General features: G+C 39.4%; 1 long non-coding RNA gene across 1 annotated transcript; it reads right to left on the bottom strand.

Moving 5' to 3' along the window:
• Positions 1 to 11,833: 11,833 nt before the first annotated feature.
• Positions 11,834 to 12,723, bottom strand: LOC140700324 (uncharacterized). The gene is made up of 2 exons (XR_012078862.1): positions 12,518 to 12,723; positions 11,834 to 12,156 (listed from the first exon to the last, which is right to left on the bottom strand). It is a non-coding gene; the product is annotated as an uncharacterized lncRNA (long non-coding RNA).
• Between the last annotated feature and the right edge of the window lie 6,708 nt (positions 12,724 to 19,431).

The following is a 19,431-nucleotide window of genomic DNA, read 5'->3' as shown; positions in this document are numbered from 1 at the left end:
GTCAAAAATCATTTGACTAGACATGCAAGGGATTATTTCCATTCTGGTGGTCTCTATGCCTGTCTTTATGCCAGTAACACATATTTTTGATTACTGTAGCTTTGTAAGTAAGCGTCAAAATCAGAATGTGTGAGACCTCCAACTTTTTCAAGATTGAATTGAAAAATTCTTTTTCAAGATTGTTTTTGACTGCTTGGGGTCCCTTGAGAGTCCACAGAAATTTTAGGATGGACTGACTTTATTTTTGCACACTAAATTTCTATTAGAGAAATGTCAATAAAATTAGAGAGCATGATAATGGTAATTTTCTTCAGTTGGTAGAACTGTGAAAAATTTTGATTATTTTATGTCAGAATATTAATTCAGAATATTAACAATGAAACCAAAATATAATAGTTGAGTGTGTAAAATAAAAAAAACAGTAAATAATATTATAGCATATACAATGAGTGAAATCTTTTAGAATAAAATAAAAAATTATAAATATTTCTATATATCATTCTCAACATCTGCCATAAATAATGTAAAACGGATAAAAATTACTAGCAGAGTTATGATTTTCCCAAAATATAAATGTTGCATTTTGTGAGCACTTGGGGGGATAACATCCATAACCAAATCTAGACAAAGATAATCTGTGGGTCCAGGAACACAACATGCCACAAACATATGTGGAAAACATAAGCCCTTATAACTAAAGATCTTAAAACAAAGAAAAACCTTACAGGAAATCCTTTCTTCCTTTTCTGCACATTTAAAAATCTGGTAAGTGAATAATAACTCAAAAGTTTCAACACCACTTTTTTTTTTTAATAGCTTCCAACAACTACACAATGAAGTTTGGGCTTTGATGAATTATTGGAGTATATTGAATGAAAATACTGACTTAAAGCACATTTACCAAACAGAAATTTGAAACTGTTACCAAATACACGTGATGCTGTCCTGTCACTGAAACTTCATCTAGAAGCAGTGAGCAGTGTTTTTTCTTTGCAAATTATCATTGTGATTTTAAAAGTATAGACAGTAGAATGTGTACTTTAAAAAACATTACTGTATTCCTTTTTAAATGTAATTGCTTAGGACTAATTTGGCATGATGACCAAACATTATACACAAAATGATGCAAGAATAAGATTTCAGTATACCTAATCGTTGTGAATACATTGAAGAGTTAAGAAATTATTTGAAGAAAAATAAAGTTACCTTTGTAAGAGTGTATTATTGATGATATAATGGACAACGTTGCAAGATTCCTCCATCCGCTCTTGGGGTGGGGTCGTGGGAGACTGTCAGATGACTGCTCTTAGCTGTCAGCCCTCTTAAGTTGAATTTGCTTAAGAGACTCCGTTCATCCAAGGACAGATCTCCTTCCTGGGACAGCCAACACTCCAAACGCTGATCAACCTGATAGTCTAACAGCCAACCTCTCTGACACCAACTCCAAACAACTACGAAGAACAGCCGCAGCCCCAGATCCTGCTGTCTGGTCAACGACATCGCAGTCCAGCATTCCCCTTTGCCCAGTCCCACCACCTGCCCTGCCCTTCCCTTCCCTTCCCTTCCCTGCCTTTGCCTGCTTTCCCTCTCTTCCAACATTGTTCATCTCAAGAGTGCTCACAAAGAAACTTTTTGCAGGCTAATCTGGCTCTCAGAGTCTGCTTTCTAGGGAATCCAACCTACAATGTGAGCTAAACAAATTGCCACTCTCTGACATTGACAACAACTTCTCCAGTGTAGAAAACACTTGGGGAAAAAAGGAGAGAGAAAACACAATGCTTCTGCAAATCTGATTACCGACCTACACATGATACAACAATATCACCTTGAAAAGAAACGTTTAAGAAACCGAAAGTTATGACGTTTTTCATGCCTCAGATGACGTGTGAAATTTAAAGAATTAGAGGAAAAGTGATCTATTGCAACTGCGTAAAAATGTGCAACTTAATCGATTTACACACCGAGGAATATATATTTATGAGATATTGAATGTATAAGACATAAACAACCTTTAAGTTGTTTTTCTAAACCTAATATGCTGCCTGTTAAAAGTACTGCAGTATATTTAGAGCAAGAAGTTACCCGACATACTTGTGAATACTTTATAGCTCAGGATATATTTACCTTCATCAGTGGAGGAAGCAGCTTCTCAAAATTGAATTGTATTAGAAATTATAGAAGTTCTACTATAACTTTACAAGAAAGATTGTTAAATATAGTGACTGTCACTTGAGCTATTAGAGCAAATAAGCTCTGAAATTATCATAAGGAATTTTATGTCTGTAAAGACAAGACATGTACCTAATTTTATAACAAATTGTTAAATCCTCACACTTTGAACGTCTGATTATTCTGACTAAAATTTTGCATTTTAGGATGAGCTTGTATTTAATAATTTGGTCTGTGTAATTCACATATAATAACATTGATTGTTTTGTTTGTTATTGATAAATAATGCACCAAGTTTTTGCTATGTTTGGGCTAGCCATGGCCTTGCTAATTACTGAGAATTTGAGAATTTTTAAGAGGCTAAATAGAAATTCTATACTGAATGAACTATTTCAATTGACTAAATTTTTGAAAGATAAAAAAATTAATTCCCATAAATCATTACAACTCCAAGCCTTCAGTTATCTGAAATCAGACTTTGTTCAAGAAGTTAGAAAAATCACAACAATGTAAATCCAAAGAAACATGATTGAAAGAAATAATAAAGAAAAGAAAACAATAGAATAATATATTTTTAAAATCAATAGAAAGTATAACAAAATTAAAAGGTGGTTATTTTAAAAGATTAAAAAGATATGACAAAAGTGGTCCATGATACTGCAGTACATGAAAATAAACAAAATAGTAATAACCACAGATAAAAATGTTTAAGGTGGCAGAAGGGAATTTGTGAAAAATTACATGCTAATAAACATAAAAACCTAGATGGATAAATCAATTCTTGCAGATGCATAAAAAGTAAAAATTTAGAACTTTTTGATTCTTGTATTACTGAATGAATGAGATGCCTTGTACTTTTTTTCCTCCCTGACTAATCCTTCTTTCGTGAAGCTCCCATTCTGAAAGCACAGCTGAACTTAAAAGAATACTTCTGTTTCTACTATTATAAAACTTGTCTAAAAGAATGTTTAGGTGAGTTTATGGTGCTATAGGCAAGTATAACAGTGGAATCACTGAAGGCTTCACTGAGGAAGTGTCATCTCAGCTAAATCCTGTAGGATTAATAGGAGTACCAGGGAAGAAGCGTTAAAAGCAATATGGGGGATGTAGCTTTGAGGGAAGATGGTGCTGAAATAAGCCATAAAATTGAGAGAGAGTAGAGGAAAGCTTGATAAAAATGAAGGCTCAGAAACACGTTTCTCCACCAAGAATGGAAGTCAGTTTCTGCAATAGCTCGGGAGATAAATTTTGAAGGCCAAGAGGCTCAGAGCAGCTACAGGTCTGATTTGACTAAACTTGCTCTTCCTAAGCTCCTGATTCCCGAGGGCAAGGTAAGAATTTTCCCAGTGCCAATAAATCCGTTAATTTACGTTCTCATTACGCACATTGAGGCCCTGGATATAACTACTCATTTCAAATGCTTGTGAAACATTGTTTAGTTAATTACTCGAGTCATAAAACAACAGCTATTGTGAAAATTAACGATGGGTTAAAAGCTATAACTGTTGTTGTAAAAAAGGTGTATTACCCTCAAAGGCTATGACGACAGAATTTGTAAATATGTCTTTAAAAGAGCTATGCTATCATTCTCTTCCTGCTACAGCGGAAAACTTTTAAAAAGGTGATTTATAAAATCTTCTTATCTACAAAACTGAGACTTGATGCTGGGCAGAAAGGGCGCTGTGAAAAAATTTCTTTTCTAATTTATAAATCTTTGCAATTTTTCATTAAGTACTGCTACATCTTTTACAGATACCTGACCTCCTGATTTCCCCACCAACATGAAATTTCTTCTGTGTGTGTGTGTGTGTGCGTGTGTGTGTGTGTGTGTGTGTTATTGGGAGAGAATAGTGGTTTTCAAAGCATGGCCTTCAACCGCCAGCAACAGCATCACTTGGGAATTTTTTAAAATGCAAATTCTCAGGCTCACCCCAAACCCATTAATCGGAAACTTTAGTAGAGGAGCCCAACAGTTTGGATTCTAACACGCGAGGTGACTCTGATGCACTAAGGTTTGAGAACCGCTGGGGTGGAGTGTCACCCACTGCTGTCAACTCTTTGTTATCATGTCTGTGGATAGTCAGGGATGACTGGGAGTCAGGTTCACTGACTAACATGACGAGCCCCACAGGCGACTCCCCATCCCTTCTCAGAGCTGCAGGATCTATGAGTGGAATGCGGTGGACTTGTTTCTCCTAGGTTTTCTTCCATGTGCTCATGACGCACATGATATATACATGTTAATAAACTTGTGTTTGTCTTCCTCTCAAAACAAGAGCAGAGATGTGTTGATGGCAAAGGATTATTTACAACTCTCCCATGCCTTCCACATATTTAGCATTAAATCTGGGAAAGACACTCTTTCTAGTGCTCAGTGATTTAATCAGTGTTTTAGCCTTGGGAAAGAGGGAGCTAGGTTACAGAAGAGAATCATCTGGACTGGGGGTCAGGCACTCTGGACAGGCTAAGTTTGAATCTGACTCCACGATGTGGGGCAACTCTGCAGGGCTCTCCTCTGAGGGCCTCCACTTCCTCATTTGTGAAAGGAGGTTTCAACCACTGTGTGACATTTTCCACAACTTACAACTCTTCAAAGAGATTTTCCTCTTGCATCTAATATAAATTTCTCTTTGATTCAATTTGATTCTGATTGTATTCTAAATTCATATCAATTTTTCTAAGGAGCTTTAATTTTAAAGGTTTTTTTTTTTAAAGCTATGGATTGAATTAAAATTAAAGACAATCCAGCACTGACTCTTTAAGGCTCAGTACAGAAACCTCAATATAGCAAAATCGTACTTAGGTTTGCTAACAGTATCCTGACTCCCTTTGCAGCCATTTAGGAGATTAAGCGCTGTTGTATCATGACACCTGGATATGAGGGGCACCTGTTCCTGGTTTGCTCTGACTTTTCCCATCTTGGCACTGAAAGTCCTGAGTCTCAGAATGGTTGGGGATGCCACCAGTATGTTTGAAGGAGTATGATCTGAAGTCCTGGAAATCAAAGTTCTCTCTCTCTCTCTCTCTTTTTTTTTTCCACAAAGCCCAATTGGCTTGGCTAGTTAGGTTCATTTTCCCCTTGGTTGAGTAGATTTTAAACTAGACATGGCTTAATCAAACTGTGAGACACTGCGACTCTGAAGAGTGGTTTTGGAGGGCTTCTTGCTCACAATGTTTGATTCTGTTGCCCTAAAAGGGGAAGAGAAAAGACTCCGGTTCTTATCTTACCCGAAAGAGGGAAGACAAAGGCATTGTGTAGCAAAAGATTTTAAGTTTTTTTAGCAAAGGGAAAGTACACATCCAAAAGAGGAAGGCAGGCTGATCCAAGGGTAGATAGAAATGGTCTTTGCCCCTCCTCTTACACCCTTCCTTAGAGGTGGTCTCTTGATTGATTGACGGCTCTTGTCCCTGGAGTGCTGAGTCATGCTTGTCCCCTTTTGCACCTGTCCTTACCCATGATGCACACAGAAAAACCCATGGGAGGGGCTAAACCACAAAGTTAATTATATTACAATGAGCATTGGGTCTGGCTGGTCAGGTCCTTGTTGCTGCTGCACAGTTGCTGCTGCACAGTTGCTGCCAGTGGGTTCTAACCAGCTTCTTGCCGGTGCTCATTTACAGGAAATAAAGCCCCTTTATGCTGGAGGCGGGCATACTGGTAATTTTCCATTTGCAGGTCTATAATCCAATAATCCTGATAAAGTTTTAGAGTTGGACCTTTGCTAGTAATAATCAATAGAAATATGACTGGTCCTCCCCTTCACCATACTCTCCCCGCCACCCTCCCCACACCCCCTTCTCCCACCCACTCTAATTTTCATGTTCAAACCCTCCCTCTCCTCCACCTTATCCTCCCGGGGCCCCCACTTGTCTAACTACCTGACAAATCCACTCAGAAGACAAAAAGTGACGCCCAGGGAAAAAGGAAGAGAGACAGACGCCAACACCCAGCCGGCCGACAGAGCGTCCCAGCAGCTTGAGTTTTCTGGGGGCTCAAGATGGGATGAACTGTAGATTTCAGAAGTGCAGACAGTACTTGGAACTGACGCGTCTTGGGTGCCCTGCTGGAAGCTTTTCTTTTCTTTCTTTCTTAACTGATAGCACCGATAGCCGGATACTCCAAACATTGACCCCAGTAGTAAAATTCCTCGTTCCCTTGGGTTCCATAATAATATGGTCACCACCACCCATTCATAGGTTTTGTCTTGGCAAATTGCAGCTATTTATGTCTCCTTTTGGTAGTTTCTAAAATGAGTATTTCTTTCCCATATACTCTGCCCGTATAAATAACTTTCTGCATTCAATTTCCAATTATTCATACTTTTCACAGACTGTATTCAACCCTCATAATAAACCCTTTTAAATCAATGGTGGAACAGTTTTGTGAATAGCTGGAGGAGTTCCTGGTAGTGATAATTTCTACCCAAACTGCATTTCCTCATAGCACTATACCGAGTGCTGAGTATTTTTAGTGAAGTTCTGCTTCAATTATGCTAATTTGATGAGTCATCTGATTTAAACTTGGCATGATAACTGATAACTGGCATGGTGGAGAGAACATTTAATTCAGAAGATCTGAGCCTTTATTCTGATTTTTCAGGTCATTTAGCCAGTTTACATTGGCAAGTCATTTCATCTCTCTGGGGTTCAGCCTATTATGATAAAATGGTGAAATTAATCTTTGCTTCTATGCCCAGATATTATAGTATGAATTGAAGGCAGTGTATATAATAGAGACAGTATAAACATCAGGAAATTATCAGGCCTGAGAATCATTCAAAGCAATGAAAATTTAAGATGATTTTGTGTTCTTGTTAGAAATATAGACATTCTAATCTTTTAGAAGACAAAATAATCTGTTACTATTCGATGGATTTTCCAAAATCCAGTTAATTGACTCTACTTTAAAATTGCTCCTACACTAATGAAGCTTCCATGTTCCCTGGGACAGAGTATTCCTGCCTGGGAAATCTCTTCTAGGTGGAGAGGGAATATACCATTGCTGATGCCCACCTACTCCATTCCCAGTTTTTCCTGGTTCATTCTTCCTCAAGGCAGTGCCTGTCGCTTGGCCCATGTTATTTCAAACTCTCCACCTTTAATTTAATAGAGGTCACATGGGGGAATTTCACTCAGTGGAAATCTCCTTGAGTCTGCTCCTTCCTGGTTGTCACCCCAGCATGGCTTCAGCCTTCCATAACTCTATTGCTACCTCTGTTTCAGGTTAAAGCTTCCATTTGAAGGTGCAATCACCCATGTTCTCACCCGGTAAACCCTTCCTAAGACTGGAAACAACCACTGTTGACTCTACGACTATGGAACTAAGCCTGAGCTCAGAGAGAGGTTTTCCTCAGTACCTGGACGTGGTGAACAAGGACTTGAGAAGTTTCTCCTGGGGCTGGACTGGGTCAGGTAGGGAAATAGCCAGGCATGTACAGCCAATTGCTCTCAAGAACCATGGGAGGTTCAGAGATCTCCTGCACCAAGTAATCCAGCCCTGCCTACCTTCTGCCCTTGTGTGTTTCCACTCCTGATTCAAATTCCAGGCAGAGGGGATGTGATTGGCATAGTTGGAATCAGGTGACCATTGCTGTGGGGAGAGGGTGGCAGCCCCACCAGACTCACAGGGTGGCTGGGGAGTGGGTGCCACTGCTCAAACCAGAATGGGGTGGAGAAGTTTTATCAAGCTTCACATGCCCCCTTCCCATCCTCAGATTCTTTATTTAACAGAACACAAGACAAGAGACAAACACTCCTATATTTGTCAATCCTGGATACCGAATCTTGAATCTTTAGTTGTGAACCATTGTCTTAAGGGAGAAAAATCATCACCCTTATTTCCTCTGTGGATTCTTGCCTTAATTTTGGTAGGAAAAGCAAAAGAAAAAAAACCTATGTGTGAATTTCAGAAAAAAATACACAGATCGTTCTTTACAGAATATAGGTGCTAAGAGACAAAAGTTTAGCACAAAGAGGTTTTGGGGAGAGAAATATCGAGGACGCTAACATTGAATGGTTTCCATTTTCATATTAAAATAAGAAATGATTCTTCCACTAGGATGGAGGTGTAATGAGGTGGGTGAAGAACATTTATAAGATCTACTGTTTTCTGCTAGGAAAGGTCATTAAGCATTTGTCTAAGAGTTAGAATGGATAGAACCACCGAATTTAGAAGCATGCATTTTAATGGGTCTAATTATCCTAGGTGCCTAGTGGTTAGTTGAAATCTGGGATGTATGTTTGAAATCATTTGTTTACTTTGTTTCCGATTACAAAAGTAGTATGTGTTCTCTCTAAGAAATTAAGAAAATACAAACAAAAGCAAGAAAATAGAAATTGGAAGGCTAAGAAGTAACTATAATTACCATTTTGTTTCATATCTTTTCAAGATTTTTTTATTCATATGTGCAAATATTAAAATTTAAAATGTCTGTGTTTTTCTTTCATGTAACAATTGCAGGTCCATTGTCCAAAAATCAGAAAATACCAGAACACATATAGTATAAAATAGACAACACTCATGATCCAACACTTAATGTGTGCCTGTGTATCGATACAGGGTTTCTCAAATAAAAACAGGATCATGGTGCCCGTGCTGTTCTGTGATCTGCTTTTCCTACTTTCAGATGGCATCTCACTTTATAAAATATCGTCTGTCTCTCCTCCAGTGGTTCTCAACCATATGCAGTTTTGCTGAGGGACATTTGGCAACACTAGAGACATTTTCTGTTGTCACAACTGGGGCAAGGAGACCATTGGCATCTAGGGGATGGAGGCCAAAGATGCTGCTGAACATCCCACAATGCACAGGGCAGACTCCTACCTCTTAGAGCAGAAAAGAATCACCCCCTCATAAATGTCAGGAGTGCCGAGGTTGCCCTGTTCCCCCAGGTCTCCCTCTTCACTGGTGTGAGGATTCTCAGGGGTTATTTCAGCTGCAGGGGCAAATGGTCCAGATCCCTGGGATCCAATCCCTCTTGCAGATGCAGGCAAAAGTCTTTCTTTCTTCCAACCCAAGAGCAAACTTTGCAGGGATCCTGATGGGTGGAGGCAACAAAGCCTCCAGAATCTTCTAAAGCACGTGTTTACTGACCCTGACAAGTACCTGGATTCCTGGGAGGACCAAGAGGTGTGCAGCCTCTGAGATTTCCTCGACATGGATGCTTGCGCTGACAATATCAGAGGCACTTGAAAGCCTCTGCTATTGCTTCCCCTTTGACTCTGCTCAGGATTCCATCCTGTTTCTACTTTCTGCACCACCCACCCACTCCATCGATTTCTGAGCTCCTGTGAGGTGTGAAGACCTGCCTCCTCATACGACGGTGGCATTGCAAGGTTTGTGGTTCTAGAATGCCTTCCTTGGTCCCTCTGCTGTCCTTCCCCAGTGATAACCCCCATCATGTGGTTTTCCTCTAAACACATGTCAACTGTATTACATTTCTGGGACCCAAAGTTTGCAGAGACCTACAAGTGGACTTGTGATTATTTCTTGTAGCTAGTAGAATTCTCTAGAACTCTTTTTAATTTTAATGCAAGATTGTTTTCTCATTTGAGTCTACTTATTTCTGACAGGCATTGGTCAGTTTTTATTTCATGATATTTCTCATCAATGTTACTGGGATAGAATTCCATTATACGAATGGATTAAAATAGAAATTTCTCATTAGTAAATAAACCGGATATTCTGCAATTTTGCCATTATAAACAGTATTTTAACAAGCCTCTTTGTCCATATGCCTTTATGTAATGTCTGATTATTTCTCTGTGGTGAATTGATAGAGTGGAATTATTGATTCAAAGTTATGCCCATTTGTAACTATAGTTTTAACCATATACAGACCCATCAAACTTGTGTGAAAGTTCCACCATCCCTGTGTTCTTTGTTCCTCTGAGTTTCATCAGTCTTTTAAATCTTCATAAATCTATTAGATGAAAAAGAGTTATTTGATTGCTAGTGTGGATATGCATAGTTTCAATGTTTATTATTATGCATATTTTTTGCCAAGTTTTAAAAATTTTTCTGAGTCGGTGTCTCATTTTTTACCTTGTAAGACTTTGTCTTTTCTATAAATACACACTGCAAATATGTTCTTGAAGTTATTTTTAAATTGTATTGTATGGTGCTATTTTTTTGTATAGAGGTTAAAATTTTTGTAGTCAGATCTACCAACCTTTTTCTTCTATAATTTCTAGCTTTTGTGTAAGATTAGAAGTGTTCCTGCCCTCCTGCATTTTCACCTGTGAATTTGGGGGAAAGGTTGGAATGTAGGGTTAAAGTATGGCTTTAAGTTTTTGTTTGCCGTGGCTTGGTTTTATTTTTCCTTTGCGTTTACGATTGCCACTTGTGTCTCCTTCATTTGTGGAGTGCTTCTTTTTCTCTCATTTATTTTATATGACCCTTTCTCTACAATTGACTTGTCTAAATACCATGCCAGCTAACGTTATATGGTAGGCAAAGCTTTCTTCATTACTCTGCCTTTTCACTACTCCATGCATTTAGTTTTTTCCCCAGATATCCGTCATGCAAAACAAAAACAGAACACAACACACCAAAAAAACCTCCGCTGACTTCTCTCCAAAGTTTAAATTTTGATCAGTTTAACGGGAATTTGACATCTTTACAGTGTTGAGTTTTCTTAACCCATGATTCTGTTTAAATATTGGTTATTAAAAAGTCATCATAATTATATAATATAGCAATTGTTTAAGCAGAAGAAGTAAACTGTGGTGGCAAAGTGCCCTCCTATGTCTCAGAGGTGCCCTCTCCGCCCCCAGGTCTCCCCGTCTGCCCCTGCGCCTCGGGGCAGGTGCTCTCCAGGACAAAGCACTGCAAAGCACACATCAGTTTGGTACAAGCTCTGCTTTCCAGACAACCCTAGACCAAGACACTCAAACACCAACAGCGAAAGGAGTCAAGGACTTGAAAGGGTGCTTCACAATAGAGAAACCTCAACTTAGCAATAAAACAGCTAGTTACCAGTAACTACCTACCAGTGAGCTCAGTAAACAAAATATGTATGATATTATTATTGTATAATATTATCCCTAATATGATCAGGGAAATGCAACTTAAAACCACCCTGAGAGATCATCACAAAGCCAGGTGACAAATGCCAACAGGCGTGAGTGGGAAGGTAGGACCTCTCTTTCCTGTTACCTTTAACCCTGCAAAGTGATAAAAATCACTTGGCACAACAGTTTCGCATCACTCAGAAAATGGGAAAATGTCCATATCTCATCACCCTGCCATCCCACTGTCAGGCATATATGTACAGACACGTGTCGTGTGTCCATCAGGACATGCCCTCAAAATGTCCACAGCAGCATTATTTGCGATACCCAAGTCCTGGAAGCCATCCACATGTTTGTTCATCAACACTAGATAGGTAGGTAAACAGTAGTGTATTCATAGAGTAGAAAACTTCCCAGGAGTGAAAACAAATCAACTACAACCACATGCAACAACAGGAACAAATTTCACAACCACAGCGTTGTGCCAAAGAAAAGACACAGAAGGATACGTATGGCACATTTATATAGTTTAAAAACAGAACAAACAAAATGGTATTTTTAGGGATACGTATATATGTGTGTATATGAATATACATACACACACACACATACATACATGATAAGCATAAAATAAGCAAAAGAATGATTATGGTTTATTCCTAAAGGTAGCATAATGTTTATTATTAAAGAGAAGTAAGGGAAATGCCTTCCAGGGCAGAAATGGGGCCCATAGACTATTGGTAATAGTCTTTATTCTCACTTTCCACAATGACAATATGCATGCTCATTTCATTATTATTCTTGAAAGGGCATATCCATTTTATTTGCTTTTCTGGAAGTGTGTTCTATTTCGCAATTTTCACTGAGAAAATAAAAATGTCCAGCCCACCACTGTCTTCCCCAAGCACTTCATCCGATGTGAGGCATCTGTTCCAACCACCTTCTTCTTCACACATGGAGTCAAGACGTTTCTATCTAATATAGAAGAAGAAACAACACCCAAAATAATTAATGCAGAATTCTTTGGGTACATGCAGGGTTTCAAGCAAGGCTCACATCTCTAAAGAAATTATCTCCTCAGCCCAGAAATTCTCCAGAAATGGGGGACACAAGATATTTTGAGCGAGATTGATCCCCCTCCAGGAAAAGGCTTTTAGAGCTCTGGATGCAGGTTAATCAGTCACAGCACAGCTTCGGTGGGTTCCTTTAGGGGCCCAGGGAAGACCTGCCTCCCCCAGCGGCAGTTTTAGCATCCTACACGTCTTCTGTCAGGTTAAATTTATCCATGACTTAGACCGAGTACAATAAGCCAGGGTATTTCTCACTTCCAATATACCTGAGTAAAAGCCATACGTGTCTTTTTCACTTGGGATTCTTAACTGCAAGCCACAGAGGCTGCCTCTGGTTTATGAAAGAGAAAAGGAGCTTATGAAAACTATATTGGGTATCTCACAGAATCCCTGCGAGGAGGAGAGATGTATTCAAGCTAAGCTTCCAGGAGCAATGCCTCAAAGCCTGCAGCATAGCTGGCCTGCTGCGGAGTCGAGGACCACCGCCACTGTTACCCAGCGCCACTCCTCGGACAGACACTCAGGCTTCCGATCATGGCCACCCCAAGTCTGGAGGCTTCTGCTGTCACCGTGGTGGCACCCAGATGACACTTGCCTTCTCAAGTTGCTTACTCCCAAACTGAGGTCTCAGATTCAATGCCTCTGACCGGCAGCCTTAGGGCACACAGTATACCAGCTACCAGGGAAGCTAAGAATGAATTTTCTAGGTTCTACTGTTGCTCAGCACAACCAGAAATCATGAGCTGCTTCGTGGTAGACATCCGTACTCTTTTGCTTAAAAACTTTCTGTCTGGTGTAACTTACGGAATAACAAAAATTCAGTTACTGCCAATTTCTAAGTACATGATTGAGGATATTTTTAACTCTCCAGAAAAAGCATGAAATTGCACCATCTGTTTGGCTCTTTTGTCCCTGGTGGGCAATACATTTCACAGAGTCCCCATGATTCAGAGGAGACCAAGGTGGGGTCTTTTTCTGAGTCTGTTTATACCTATTTCCCATGTCACTTAGAAGGGGTTTAATCACCAGAAATGTCCAATTCAACCACTCTGAAGGAAGTGTTTGTAGAAGAGCGCTGTGGTAGCGAAAACCTACCTTTCGGTGATTCTAGCATCCTGGGGTCTCCAGTGAGGGCTGGTGGAGAAAGGCCACGGACTGGATTGGATGCCAACTTTCTGGCTCACAGCCACACGGCTCCCTCACAAGCTGTTGTGTTCTGAAGCTATCTTGAAAGAATTTCTACTGCATTGGAGAGGAATTTAAGAGTGTGAAACTCAGGCTACTTTTTTTTTTTTTCCTATTCTAGTTAGTGTTTTTAGACATGAGCTGTCTACACTGGGAGCTTCAGCTTCAGAGGACATCTTCTCTGCACATTTAAAATCTATTTTTATGTGGGAATGGGGTAGGGGGTCGGGGGCGGGCGGGCAAGTGGCAGAGGGAAGAGAGGCAAAGCGGTGGGGATTTTTTTTTTTTGTTCACTTAAAACAATTTAAAGCAATTTTATCCATTTTGGTGTATTATTATTATCATTATTATTCCATTTTTTACCTTAGGAATCAGAGTTCAGAGGTTATTATCAATCCAAGTTTTAAAAATGTTTTCATGACAGAATTTCAGATTCATGAGGAATTTTTGCTTCATTTCTGGTTCTAACTTTCAGTGCACTTAAGGCAAAAGTTTTGAGTTTTGTGAACCCCTTACATTCTGCAGTGTCTGACTTATAGGGAGATTTGGGTTAGAGTGAGTTGAATGGGCGGCGAGAGCACTTGTGTGGGAGGGACAAGACTCCCGGGGCGCCTGGGACCAGGGACGTTAGGGAGGGCCTGGATGCAGTGGGGAAGAAGAAGCCAGATGGACTTAGCATTTGAGAGCAGAGATGGCGCCCTGCTGCTCATTTTCCTAAGAGAGGATCTTCCTGTTTCTTCTTTTCCGAACGCTGAGATGGAAAGTTGGTGTTTATTGGAAGTCACAGGAAAGTAGAGGGCTTTGTTCAAAACATTTGTTTATGTTCCTAAGAGAGATATTGACTCCTTTAGGCTCCAGAAAGAAATGAGAAAATGTATTAATGAGCTGATCCATGACATGGCGGTCAGGAGCTTGTAGAAGTTTCTGCCCTGCAGACTTTTAAGCAGGAAGAGGCTATCAGATGAGCCAACAAATTCATGAGCAGCACGTGAATTATATATTTTATATATGGCAATGTAATATATGATAAACCCACTATTCCAACTCACTGGGAATGAATGGATGTTTAGATACCTATCCATCTGGAAGAAATAAAAGCAGACCCCTTCCTCACACCATACGTAAATAGAAATAACAGGTAAAGATCTAATATTTTAATATAAAAAATATAAAAAGAAAGTATAAGAGACGATGGGGATAATTTAAGGGTGGGTGACACAAAAGTAACACAAAAAATAAGACATCACAAAATAAGTTGACTACTACACATCAGCATGAAAAACTATATAGCAAAGATGCCATAAACACAAATTTTTTAAGTGCTAGATTGGGAAAAGTCATTTGCTACCCATGTGGTTGATGCCCCTGATACATCAATAGCTACAACACACTGTTAAGTAAAATACAAAAATGAGCAAAAGATAAGCAATACAAATAGTGACCAAATTGATGACAAATGCTTACTATCACTCTAGTTTGGAAAATTAAAACAACAATGAGAAGCAAATTTTGCAAAGAAAAAAAGTAAGTTTTGGCTGTTTTTTCCCCCTACATTTATAGTATAATATTTTTTCAAGAAAGAGGAGTAGGCAGGTTCTATCTATAGGCATAAATATATTTTGAAGGATACACACCAAAATGTAAAATTAATAATCTCAGGGTCCATTTTCATCAACTAATCTTCAACAAAGAAGGCAAGAATATACAATGGAATAAAGACAGTCTCTTCAGCAAATGGTGTTGGGAAAACTGGACAGCAGCATGTGAATCAATGAAACTAGAACACTCCCTTACACCATACACAAAAATCAACTCAAAATGGATCAAAAACTTAAACATAAGACAAGATACAATAAACATCCTAGAAGAAAATAGGGGCAAAACATTATCTGATATACATCTCAAAAATGTTCTCCTAGGGCAGTCTATCCAAGCAATAGAAATAAAAGCAAGAATAAACAAATGGGACCTAATGAAACTTATAAACTTCTGCACAGCAAAGGAAACCATAAGTAAAGCAAAACGACAACCTACAGAATGGGAGAAAATTTTTGCATATGAAACCGACAAAGGCTTGATCTCCAGAATATATAAGCAGCTCATACGACTTGATAAGAAAAAAAACAAACAACCCAATCCAAAAATGGGCAGAAGACCTAAACAAGCAATTCTCCAAGGAAGAAATACAAATGATCAATAGGCACATGAAAAAATGCTCAATATCACTAATTATCAGAGAAATGCAAACCAAAACTACAATGAGGTATCACCTCACACCTGTCAGAATGGCCATCATTCAAAAGTCCACAAATGACAAATGCTGGAGAGGCTGTGGAGAAAAGGAAACCCTCCTACACTGCTGGTGAGAATGCAGTTTGGTGCAGCCACTGTGGAAAACAGTGTGGAGATTCCTCAAAAGACTAGGAATAGGCTTACCATATGACCCAGGAATCCCGCTCCTGGGCATATATTCAGAAGGAACCCTATTTCAGGATGACACCCGCACCCCAATGTTCACAGCAGCACTGTTTACAATAGCCAAGACATGGAAACAGCTTAAATGCCCATCAACAGATGACTGGATAAAGAAGTGGTGGTATATTTATACAATGGAATACTATTCAGCCACAAAAACTGGCAACATAATGCCATTTGCAGCAACATGGATGCTCCTGGAGAATATCATTCTAAGTGAAGTAAGCCAGAAAGAGAAAGGAAAATACCATATGAGATCGCTCATATGTGGAATCTTAAAAAAAAAAAGGAACATAAATACAAAACAGAAACAGATTCATAGACATAGAATACAAACTTGTGGTTGCCAAGGGTCAGTGGGTAGGAAGGGACAGACTGAGATTTCAAAATGTAGAATAGATAAACAAGACTATACTGTATAGCACAGAGAAATATAAACAAGATCTTATGGTAGCTTACAGTGAAAAAAAATGTGACAATAAATATATGTATGTTCGTGTATAATTGAAAAATTGTGCTCTACACTGGAATTTGACACAACATTGTAAAATGACTATAACTCAATAAGCAAATGTTAAAAAAAAAATAAAGTACCTAAAATATAAATCATCATCATCATCATCATCATCATCTCAGGGTCCGAGGGAGATAAGCCAAAAGAGAAGAAGTTTAATTTTTCTCTTTATATATTTTTATAGTGTTTTACTTATCCTAATGAGGATTTATTACTTTTGCAATTTAGAAAAAATCCAACACTGAAGCACTGTCTTAAAATTAACTATTGTGATGAATTAGGGCAAATAAAGAATCAAAGAACACCTCCAGAGTCTGGTCTGGCCAATTGATCATCTATCTTGTAATTCATAAAATAGGACTGATAAAATTTGTCTTGGGTGGCTCACTGAGGTGTCGCAGGACCATAGCTCTTTCATTTAAACCCCAGCACCTTCACGAACCTGTTAAAATGCCCTGCTCTGAAGCTCATGATCGTCAGGTTGAATGACTGCAAACTGGACAGTATGAAGAAAGCCAAGTCTTTGAGAGGATGATGTGTTTCCAATTAAATCTTAGAGAATTGGGGAAGGGCAAAGGAGAGAGGAGGGTAAAGGTGATCTGGAATTCAGGTCTCAGAAAGCTAAATTGTCAAAGCCTCAACAAACCTCCCTTGGATCTAAGACCTCTTAATATCTTAATCAGTGCTTCCTCCAACAAAACTGTTGTATGGAATGGTTTATTCTTTTAAAAGAAAAAAATTATAAATGAAATAACCTTGATTTTTGTGCTTGTCACAGAGAAATTCTTACAGAATGACTGAAAACTTCATTTAAATATCTTGGATAGCTCTTTAGAGAGATGTTTACCATCCAAATCCTTCTCCCAAAAGTCTACGAAAATGAGGAGATGGTTTATGAAATGTTCAGTGAATGTCTTATAACAGTGGTTGTGTTTGCAGCCACAATTCATACCATTTCCCTGGGCTCGGTGAGAATTTTTCTGGAGGAAGGACACCTTGTATTTACTGTATTTGAATAGTGCTTTGTCCACTCTGTAGAGACAGTGTCAGGGAAGGGTTGCATGCCGTTCAGGAAACAGGAGCCCTTGGTTCATCCTAAACTGGCCAACCATCACCTGTGGAAGTTGAACCAGTGACTCTCCCTAGGTCTTTATTTACCCTCATGGTATATAAAGCAATTCTACAACCTGGCATTCAGATCATTAGTTTCTGCTGGAACATTTTAATAGAAGGCACCAGCTAGTGGATAGACGTCGGCTTTTGAATTGACTGTCCAGATGTTGCACTTTGTGATTCTGGGCAACTTGCAGTTTCTACATATCATAGTTTGACTTCAATATCCATGTAATTTTGTATTGTTTGCATTAGGGAATTGTTGCTTTGAAACTGAAATTAAACCAATTATACTAATAGTTAACATTTATTCTTATTAGTAATGACTAATAACAAGCGTGACTGAAACAGGCTCCAAGTTATATAAGAAATTCTAATTGACAAGTTGTAACTCCACTCAAGGCTCCCATCATGACCCACTAGTGCGAGGGTCCATAAACCGTGCCCCATGGGACACATCTAATATGCCATCTGTTTTTGTGGACAAAGTTTTATTGGAACACAGCCACATTCATTTCTTGACATATTGTCTATATCTGCATTCATGCTACATCAGCAAACTTGAGTAATTGAGACAGACACCTAATGGCCCACAAGAGCCTAAAATATTTACCATCTGACCCTTTACAAAAAAAGTTTGCCAACACCTGGACTACTGTATCTCTCACCTTAGTGAGAAGGCCTGCTCTACAGAGGAAATTCTGTATCTCTTGGGTTGACATGTAGGGCCTGACTGACTCAGCCAATGACTTTCCATTTTTCTCTTTGATGAAGAATCTATTCCAACCAGGCTAGCCCAGTCCCTTTTCAACTCCTTGAAGATGGAAGGGTCTCCCCCTCCCCACTCCTCAGCTCCAGCATACAGCTAGCAAAGTGGCCATAATCAATTCACAGTGATGTGAATCCTCACCTCTCAAAGTGTGGTCTATGAACCAGCAGCATTGGCAGCATCTAGGAGCTTGTTAGACTTACAGAATATCAGGCCCCATCCCAGATCAATTGAACCAGAATATGTATTTTAACAAGATTCTCAGATGCTTTAAATCACTGATCTAGAGCACTGCGAGCCAATACAGCCTTCTGTAACAATGGAAATGTCTCTCTGCGATGTCCAGCATGGCAGCCAACAGCCTCATGTGACTCTTGAGCAACTGACTTAGGCTGATGCAACTCAGACACTCAGTTTTTAACTTTATTTTATTTAAACTAATTTCAGTTTATAAAGCCACATTCAGCTGGCGGCTACCATGTTATAGAGTACAGCTCTGAAATGTACCTCAGAAAATGGTCCCAGGTGGAACCCTTGTAGTTCATTCCCATAAACCTCCAAAGTCACCTGAAGCATTCTAGCATTGTTTTGAGCCTGGAAGAGGATACACCTTATGGGACACCCAGCAAGGTCCCTGTGGGATTCTATGGCTGGAGTGCTCAAAGTGTTCCCAGAAGCCTGAGATAGGAAGGGATATTGACTATGCATGTGAACTCAAGGGCCAAATCCTCCAAGGCCACTATTGGTCCCAGATAGTAGCTGAGATATGAGGAGGATCAAGTCTGAGGCTCCATCCCAGGCTTGGTAGTGGAGAGAGCAAGTGTCTCCATCAAACTGGTGTATCCAACTAAAGGAGTCAGTCTCCAAGACAAAGTGTTACAGGCTCAGACCTGACTCTCCCCTTATTCTAACCTCATAGGCCTAGGGATCAGAAGGCCCCAATCACGAAGACCTTTAGAAGTTATTTTGTGCAATATTTTTGTGCATGGTTGCTGTCGCTGAGGCCCCTAGAGGGTGAGGAACTTATACAAGTGCACACAAGGGGTCCATGAGGGGTGAACCTAGGTCATCTTTTCACAGTCTCAATATAGCATTTCCACCTTAAGGCGGAGCAAACACCTCCT

Source organism: Vicugna pacos, chromosome 1, assembly GCF_048564905.1.
Source record: "Vicugna pacos chromosome 1, VicPac4, whole genome shotgun sequence".
Taxonomy (NCBI): Eukaryota; Metazoa; Chordata; class Mammalia; order Artiodactyla; family Camelidae; genus Vicugna; species Vicugna pacos.
This window is presented reverse-complemented; position numbering and strand designations above follow the sequence as displayed.